This window comes from Peromyscus californicus, unplaced genomic scaffold (assembly GCF_007827085.1).
Source record: "Peromyscus californicus insignis strain IS unplaced genomic scaffold, ASM782708v3 Scaffold_10__1_contigs__length_136768540, whole genome shotgun sequence".
NCBI classification, from domain to species: Eukaryota; Metazoa; Chordata; class Mammalia; order Rodentia; family Cricetidae; genus Peromyscus; species Peromyscus californicus.
In genome coordinates, this window is record NW_026294391.1 from 117,743,353 (window position 1) to 117,752,316 (window position 8,964).

An 8,964-nucleotide genomic window follows, 5' to 3' on the forward strand; every position below is an offset into this window, starting at 1 on the left:
TGGCCAATCAGCATTTTATTTATCAATCAATCATAGCAACATATATTCACAGTGTACAGGACATCCCACAGCAATGCATGGACTTATTAGAGTGGCTTGCAGACTGTGTGGTCCAGACAATGCCTGTGTCTCAGTGGAAGGGCTACGAGTCTAGTAGTTGTTCAGTCCACATGGCTCAATATCTCAGCTGGTCTTTAATCTGCACTGGAATCCTGAAGAAATGCTTCAGCAGCAGGATAGATGAACTCAGAGTGAGGGCAAGCAGGCAAAAAGCAAAATCTTCCTTCTTCCACGTGCTTTTTAGGCTGCTAGCAAAAGGTATTGCCCAAGTTTAGGGTGGTTCGTCCTATCTCAAATGATCCAATCAAGAGAAGAATTCCCAGACATGCCCAGCTACTTGGGTTTTAGTTGATTCCAAATGTAGTCAAGTTGACAACCAAGATTAGCCACCACATTTGCCTCCCCTGTAGCCACCTACCACGGTTGCTTCTTTGGGGGAGCAGTTCAAATCCTGCTCCCAGTTACTCCTTTCAAATACCAACCAGATTGGTTTTCTTCTCACTTTCTCTCATGTTACTTTTCCTCCCACCCCCTCTGGCCATGTCTGTCTGTGTGCTGTCAGTCTTCTTCAGGTGATTGTGACTGAAGAACAGGGTTCATCCATCTGCCTGCCTCTCAGTGTCCTGCCCAAACCCCATAGCTAGGAATCCTTGTTGAGAGTTTTCTATGAGAAAAGAGAAATGAGAGATGGTTATTTTCTTTTGTCATTATTGTCATTGTTCTTCTTTAATGGAAACTTTCCAACACACGAAAAACAGAGAACAGTATAATAAGTTTCCAAAAGCACCTCTTCTGGCTGCAGCAATAATGAGCTCATAGCAATAGTGGGTCGTCTATATCAAGGGTTCTCAACCTATAGGTCATGACCCCTTTAGGATCGTATATCAGATATTTACATTAGGATTCATAACTATACCAAAATTACAGTTATTAAATAGCAATGAAATAATTTTATGAGTAGGGGTCACCATAACATGAGGAACTGTATTAAAGGGTCGCAGCATTAGGAAGGTTGAAAACCACTGGTCTATATCTCACTCTCCCAGACACAAGCCCCCAACGATCATATCATTTCGACCCTAAGTATTGAAGTATGAAAGACAAGAATTTGTGTATCGTGGAGCTGATGCTATCAAGCCCAGCTGAGTTACTGCTAGAAAGTGACAAGGCCTGAGAAGAATTAATTCTGGCAGCTGCAAAGGCTTGCGGGACAGGGGCTCATGCAAGCTGGTAGCCTCTGTGTGAGCAGGGAAGGCAGTCTCTCTCCTTCCCACTGTGATCCCCAGTGGCCAGGAGCTGGGGCAGCGTGGGGCCCATGGCTGTGGCTTCTTACTAAGCTGGTCATCTTTCTTTGCTCGCTTCAAACCCTGTACTTAGTGGTTTTAGACACCTTTGTGCACATCCATACTGACTTGTCTTAATTCTGTCAAAGCCTTCTCCCTCTCCCCTGGAGCTGTCTGGGAATTCTGGTTCATTGTTGCTGGCCGTTTTTTACTTCCTTTGTGCTTAACTTGTTGAAATACGAAAGGGGTTGGACAGTGTCAGACAATATGGCCCCCGTCACGCCGCATTTTACATTGAAATCATCTTTAAGGGCTTTGCTCCTTGACACAGATGGTCTCCATATCCTAGGAGATGGTCTTTTGGCACGAAAATGAAAAAGCTGTGCCCCCTGGGAATCAAGAAACTTGGCGAGTTTATTCTCGCTCAAGTCAAACGGACACATCATTGTCCTAGGGTCTGGCTTCTCAGTTTTACCTCCTCTAGCAAGCATTTTTGACACTTAGTGTTAAATACGTGTCTGAATCTCATTCTTATTCTTACTTAGTAGTGAGCCCTTATTAGTACTAAAGCCTCTCCCTTGTCCTAGGACCCAAAATGGCCTTTACTTTTAATGCCGCCACATTCGGACTCACCTTGCCTGAATCCTCTCTCAGCTTCCCCAAGGCCTATCTGTAAGTGTAAGTACCCATCTTTTCACAGGCTCCTGCAGCAAGTTGTTGTACTCCTGCCCAGACTACTCTGAGGCTGCCACCTCTTGGAAGCCTTACTTTCTAATTCTTTTTTTTTTTTTTCCTGGAAGGTAAGGCTGAGGCTCCGATCACCTTTTTCCTTGGGGCTTCTTCATCAATTACTACCTCTCCAAGTAGGGAAAGTAACCAAATGTACCATCACTCCTCCAGTATCTTTTTCTGACTTGTTTTACACTCCGATGGTTCTGGTTGGGCTTAGACAGCACATCACTGTGTTCATTCCGTTTCCTTTTACTTAAGTCCCAGTTACTCTTGATTTTCTGTCTTCCTTATGGATTTCTCCACCCACTGGGCCAGACTGACATCAGGTGTTGATTTTCCTGGAAAACTCTTTTTCCACCTTATGGATGCATTCCATACTTCTCCTTCGTGGCACATATTAAATCTAAATCTAGTCTCTGATTGCTGAGTTAAATGTTAAATGATTATTCTATTCTTTCCCGCTGCAATTCAAAGAGGAATACCAAACAGTGAACAAATATTTGAAACCTTCTTATCTCTCTGCATTGGTGTCTGTGTGTTCCTCCATGTCTGCCAACATAGCTCAGTAGTAGAGTACTTAGTTGCAGTAGAGTACTTAGCTGCACAAGGCTCAGGGTTCTTTCTCCAACATGAAAGAAACATGTGTGCCACAAGACTGTTAGAAAAGAACTATAGCCACCATGCCCATCAATAAAAGGATGACTAAACAAATTGTAGCATATTTGTACAATGGAAAACTTCATGGCAATGATTAGGAATGAACTAAAGGTACATGCCACACTAGAATGTATCTCAAAAACCTAATATTGGGCTAGGAAGATGCCTCAGTAAGATGCATGCTGCATAAGCATAAGGGCCTTAGTTCAGATGCCAGACTTGGTACCATGTGTCTGTATAATTCCAGTGTAGGATGGAGAAGGTAGAGACAGGCGATTCCTGGAATGTGGATCTAGCCTTAGATTTCCATCAACTGATTAAAGGGTAATGAAATTGTGATGCATATACACACTGGAATTTTGTGCAGTTGTAAAGGAAAATGAAATTATGAAATTTGTACATAAATGGGTGGAACTGGAAAAAGTCATACCAACTGAGGAGCCCAGACCCAGAAAGACAAATGTCACATGTTCTTTCTCATATGTGAATCCTAGCTTCAAGTCCTTAGAACTGTGTGATTAGCTTGGAGTACCTGTAGAAGCCAGGAAACTTGAGGGAGACCAGTGACACACAGAAGAGATTTTAAAGTAGGGAGGCTAGCGGAACACTGGTGGTATAAAGAGGGAAAGAGGTTAATCAGAGGCATAGGTGTAAGTAGGGAACAGGATGGGAGACTAGGGAAGAGAAGGGAGGAGAGGAAGGATAATTAACACTAAAGACGATTGAAAAGCCACTAAGAAACCTACTATTTTAGAAGTTTCCACATACCAAGAGCTTAAGTGTAATTATCCTATCCTCTATGGAAGGAAATATGTTGGCACCATATGTTATCAAATAAAAAGCCCAGTTTAAGTGTGAGATACCACCCTTTCAGTTGGTGGTGGTGATGCCTAAACCCCTTTAAAAAGGGAGTATTGCCACTTATCAGTTTACTTTCTACTGCTGTAATAAAACACTATGACCAAAAGCAACTAGGGGTGGAAAGGGTTATTTCAGCTTACAGCTTACAGTCTACTATGAAATGAAATCAGAGCAGGAAGTCAAGGCAGAAACTAATGCAGAAGCCATAGAGGAAAGCTGCTTACTGGCTTGTTCCCCATGGCTCACTTAGCGTGCTTTGTTTTATAGCCCAGGACCACTTGTCCAGGTACAGCACTGCCCACAGAGAGCTGGGCCCTCCCATGCCAAACATTAATCAAGAAAATGCTCCCACAAACTTGCTTATGGGCCAATCTTTATGGAGGCATTTTCTCAATTGATGCTCATTCTTCGCCAATAACCCTAGCTCATATCAAGTTGATTAAAACAAAATTAATCAGTATACCACTGTTCCTTGTTGCCCACCAGAACTTGATGGTAAGATCCTATTGCTGAACACATTACCCACTCGAGTCAGGACATGGAGAAATTAAGCTGATACTGAATTGGACATTTCTTTCATACTAACTAGATTTCATAGTGCTGGAAAATATTATACAGGCTCTTGAGGAAGAAAAGTTATCAAAAAGTATTACCCAGCTGTGAACCATTCGAGCTACAGTAATGAATAACCTGGCAAGATCTGCCCGTTGGTGCAATAGTGGCATGAATGGGGTAACCAACTACTTCTGACTATGTTAAAGGTTCACCTCACAGGACAGAATCCATTCCTGGTACTGTAAACTTGGCCAAGAAAACTCCATGGCTAAGGAGATCATAGAACCTAGGGAAGAACATATTACTATTACATTGCTAAATCGACACAGGGTCTAACTGCTTTCTAAATGCTTGTCTGTATACCCACAGATTAGTGCAGCTCTCAACTGTCATCAGAGATACTCCTTTCTGCAGCAGTTAGTGATTGATACTGGTACTCACAGCTGGTCAGAGTACAGAGAATGAGGAACTGTGGAGTGCGCAGACCTAAACTGAACATCTATGTCACATTGCCTCCCCACAAGCTTCAGGGAACTTTGCAGAACATGGAACAGAGAGATCGTAAGAGCTGGAGGTTGAGAAAGAGTGCTTCAGCACACTGTTAGGGACATGGCAAGGCTATTGCACCTGTGAATCGGTCAAGCCAATCAAAACTCTAGCATAGGTGGAGGGGGGGCTCATTAAGCTCTACCCCTAGCTGAGGAGCTTTGGCAGTTGAAGGCTGCAGGGGTAAGGGCATCCCATTTTCTTTGGGGAAGTGGCCCTAGTCGGTTGTCCATGCTTCAATGCATAGCTCCATACCCATCTATGTATGGACAATACTAAATGACCTTGGTGGGTTATGAAAAGACATAAATTTGGAAGAAGACTATGGAATGGGGGTCTGAGAGGAGTTGGAGGGCTAGAAGTAAATATGATGAAAATACATATATCCACATATGAAATTCTCCAGTAACTGAATGTAAAATATTTCTAAAGTAAGAAGGTGTTCTAGATTAAGAAATCCTGTCCTCCCAGTATTGTTTGGGAAGGGTTTCAATTCCCTAGTTCTGTGTAAAAATCTACCCCAACACTTAGTAGCTTCCAACTGCTATCACTGGATTCACTTGAGGCTTTTCACTAGAGTTCGGCTTCATCTGGGTGGGTCTTCTCCAGATCTGGTGAGTGGTCCTCTGTGAGGCTGCACAGTGGGAGTTAGAGCAGGTAGCACCAGGTATGGCTCAAATGTTGGCACAACTGGACTCTCTCTCTCTCAAGTAGTCTCAGATGTTTCCTCATCCCTGTAGACTCCACATGTCTCCTGCAGCATGTCCCACATGATACCTCAAAGTTCCTAAGAGCACTGAAACAAAAGCAGGTTGTTTGAAGAAAAAAAGAGGCCCCAGTGAGAATGGATTCCTTCCTATCACAACCCAGTCTATTGCCTGGACCCAATACGAAGGTGCCCTTCCCCACCACCTCAGACACAGGTACTCTTCTATTGCCCCCCTCACTCTAAACAGAGATGCCCCACTTTTGTAGTCCCCTCCATCCAAGCATAGACTCCCTTCTATTCCAGCCCCACACTCAAAACAGGGGTACCCCTCTATTGTTGTTCCCTGACACCCGACAGAGGTGCCTTTCTTTTTTATTATTATTACATTTTTTCTATTTATTTTACATACCAACCACAGCTTCCCCTCCCTCCTCTCCTCCCACTCTCTCCACCCTTCCATACCCTCCCCATCAACTCCTGAGAAAGGACAAGGCCTCCCATGAGAGTCAACAAAACATGACATGTCAAGTTGAGGCAGGACCAAGCTCCTCCCCACTGCATCAAGACTGAACAAGGCATCCCACCACAGGGAATAGGTTCCAAAAAGCCAGCTCATTCACCAGGGACAGATCCCAGTCCCACTGCCAGGGGCCCCACAAACAGAACAAGCTACACAACTGTCACTCACATGAAGAGGACCTAGGTCGGTCCCATGCAGGCTCCCTAGCTGTCAGTCCAGAGTTCATGAGTTCCCACTAGCTTGGGTCAGCTATCTTTGTGGGTTTCCCTGTAATGATCTTGATGCCCCTTGCTCATATAATCCCTCCTTCCTCTCTTTAGCTGGACTTTCCGGAGCTCGACCTGGTGCTTGGCTGTGGATCTCTGCATCTGCTTCCATAGTTACTGGATGAAGGTTCTATGATGACAATTAGGGTAGTCACCAATCTGATTACAGGAGAAGGCCAGTTCAGGCACTCTCTCCACTATGGCTAGGAGTCTTAGCTGGGGTTGTCCTTGTGGATTCCTGGTATTTTTCCTGGCGCCAGGTTTCTCCCTAACCCCATAATGCCCCCCTCTATCAAGATATCGCTTTCATTGCTTGCCCTCAGAGGTGCCTTTCTAGTCTAGCCCCACCACCACGAACACAGGTGCCTTCTATTTTAGTTCCCCAGGCCCAAACAGAGATGCCTTTCTTTTCCAGTCTCCCCCTGCAAATAGAGGTTCCCTTCTACTCTAGTCCCCCAGTTCCAAACAGAGGTTGTCTTCTTTTATAGTTCCCCCCAACCCAAAACAGAGGCATCCTTCTATTCTCATGCACTGTATCACTTAGCAGAGGCTTAGATACCACACACAGGCCACTCCAGGTACTCTCTCTTCTCCACACCTGGGCTCATTTATAAACCTCTCTTGCAAACCTTTCAATCCCATACACATGTATGATATGACTATTTGGGTGTGGGGCACTGTGCTGTTTTTTGGAAACTTCTGAATGAATCACAATTATTTGGATCCTTGAAGAGTTAATAGTGCATCTAGCAAGGAGGGTTAGAATCCATGTTCCGAGATATTAAACAAATGAGTTCAGAGTGACATCAAGGCTAAGTGGTTGCCCAAGAGCCATTGACCTAACAGGCTGAATACTTGGGCAGAAAGAGGCATCTGGTTACCCTAGCAAGGCATAATTTTTGTAAGAATTTAAAGTTGTTACCACTGTGTGGCTTTTTGTTGTGATAGTTAATATCACAAGCTTGACAGGATTTAGCATTACCATGGAAATAAACCTCTAAACATGTCTATGAGAAAAATTTTAGACTAGGTTAATTGAAGACTGAAGAGACACCCAAATGTAGGTATCACTATTCAATCATCTAGGAGTTAGGACTGAATAAAAAAGAGAATGTGAGCTGATTAGCATTCATCTCCCTCAACTTCGGACTACAGATGAAATGTGACCCACTGTCCCATGTTCCTCCCTCATGACTTCCTCACCATAATGGACCGTACTTTGGAACTGTGAAGCCTAAAATAAACCCTTCCTTCCTAAAGTTGCTTTCTTGGGTATCTTGTCACAGCAATACAAAAAGTAACGAATAAAAGTATTTAGATGCATTCTTAGGTTTGTATTTACATTGTTATATATTTAGTGTTTAAATTTATGTATAAGACCTTTGCCCTGTAAGACCTAGAACCACTTGCCTTGTTCATAATAATCACCAATGACACGTTCACTTATTTTTTGAGCAAAGGTTCTTTAATTAGATTTTGCAAATACACTGGAGAATCATGTGATGTTGCCTGCATCGGATGCAATGTTGTGGGATATTCACCAAAAGAGACTATTTGAACATGGGTTTAAACCAACAGAAAATCTTTATTAGCTGGCTGAGGACTATACTAGGTGCTCTGGATCCCAGTGTAGCCCTGAGCCTTTCTCAGGATGAATTTTTAAACACACACACACACACACACACACACACACACACACACACACACACACACACACACACACAATGTACTGGGTTGACACACTTCAGTTAACAAGAACAGTTAGCCAGAAGCAGAACTACAGAAGCCAAAAAACAAGGTTAGTACATTTAGAGACTTTCCCAGAACTATGAACACTGATGGATTAGGTCTTTGCATTTTGGGGGGGGGGGTGGCAGTTGGTGATGTCTATGTGCTGAGTTTTACAGCCTGATTGGCACAACCATCACAGAGTCAGTTGTGCTAAGGTCTGGGGCTCTATTACACAATTCTGCACACTACTTTGTAACTGGACCTGTGGCGGCAGAACCTCTCATCTTGCCTTTATTGTTTACTGTGACCCCTGCATTGTCTTCAAAAGAAAGACACATACTGTCCTTTCTTCAATATTCATTGTTGAATTGCCCCTGCAGGATGCACCTTTTTTTCCTTACTTCTTGCATGCCTTTCTTAACTGTGGCCATCACTGATCACCCACACCAGCACTGGAAAGTTTGTTCAGTTGTGCCTTGATTCCCTTCGCAGACACGAAATACGGTTTTGGCTCCTGTATTGTCAGCATGGTTGATCACAACTCCTACCAGAAGAGCGAGGGAAATCTGAAATTCACTCAAGAAGATGCACCAAGTCCTTGCTTAGACATCTTGAGCACCCAGAAAGTAAAGGTATTTCGTTTTTTGGATTTTTGATAGTACTGGGATTAAACTCAGGGCCTTGTGCATGTTAGGTAAGCACTCTACCACTGTGCTACTTCACTTCCCCGTTCACTTTTCAGCTTAACCTACCCTGTGATTGCTGAATGTCTAGGAAATGCTACTTCACTACACATGACACATACAACGCTGCTTAAAAAAATACTCAGAAAAGCCACACCTGTACTCTCAGTACTCATAAGGCTGAGACAGGAAGATTCCCATGAGGCAACATGAAAAAAAATTTTTTACATAGCTTATTTTAATTGAGGTTTGAAATCCATGCCACAGCTTGCAAAGATATTCTTCTCAATATGGCTGCTACTGAATGAATGAACTTTCTATTCATGACAAACAGTTACATGAGGAGCAGGGCATGTAACTA

General features: G+C 43.4%; 1 pseudogene; it reads right to left on the minus strand.

The window, feature by feature from the left end:
* Positions 1-8,090: 8,090 nt before the first annotated feature.
* Positions 8,091-8,530, minus strand: LOC128117729 (60S ribosomal protein L23-like; annotated as a pseudogene).
* Between the last annotated feature and the right edge of the window lie 434 nt (positions 8,531-8,964).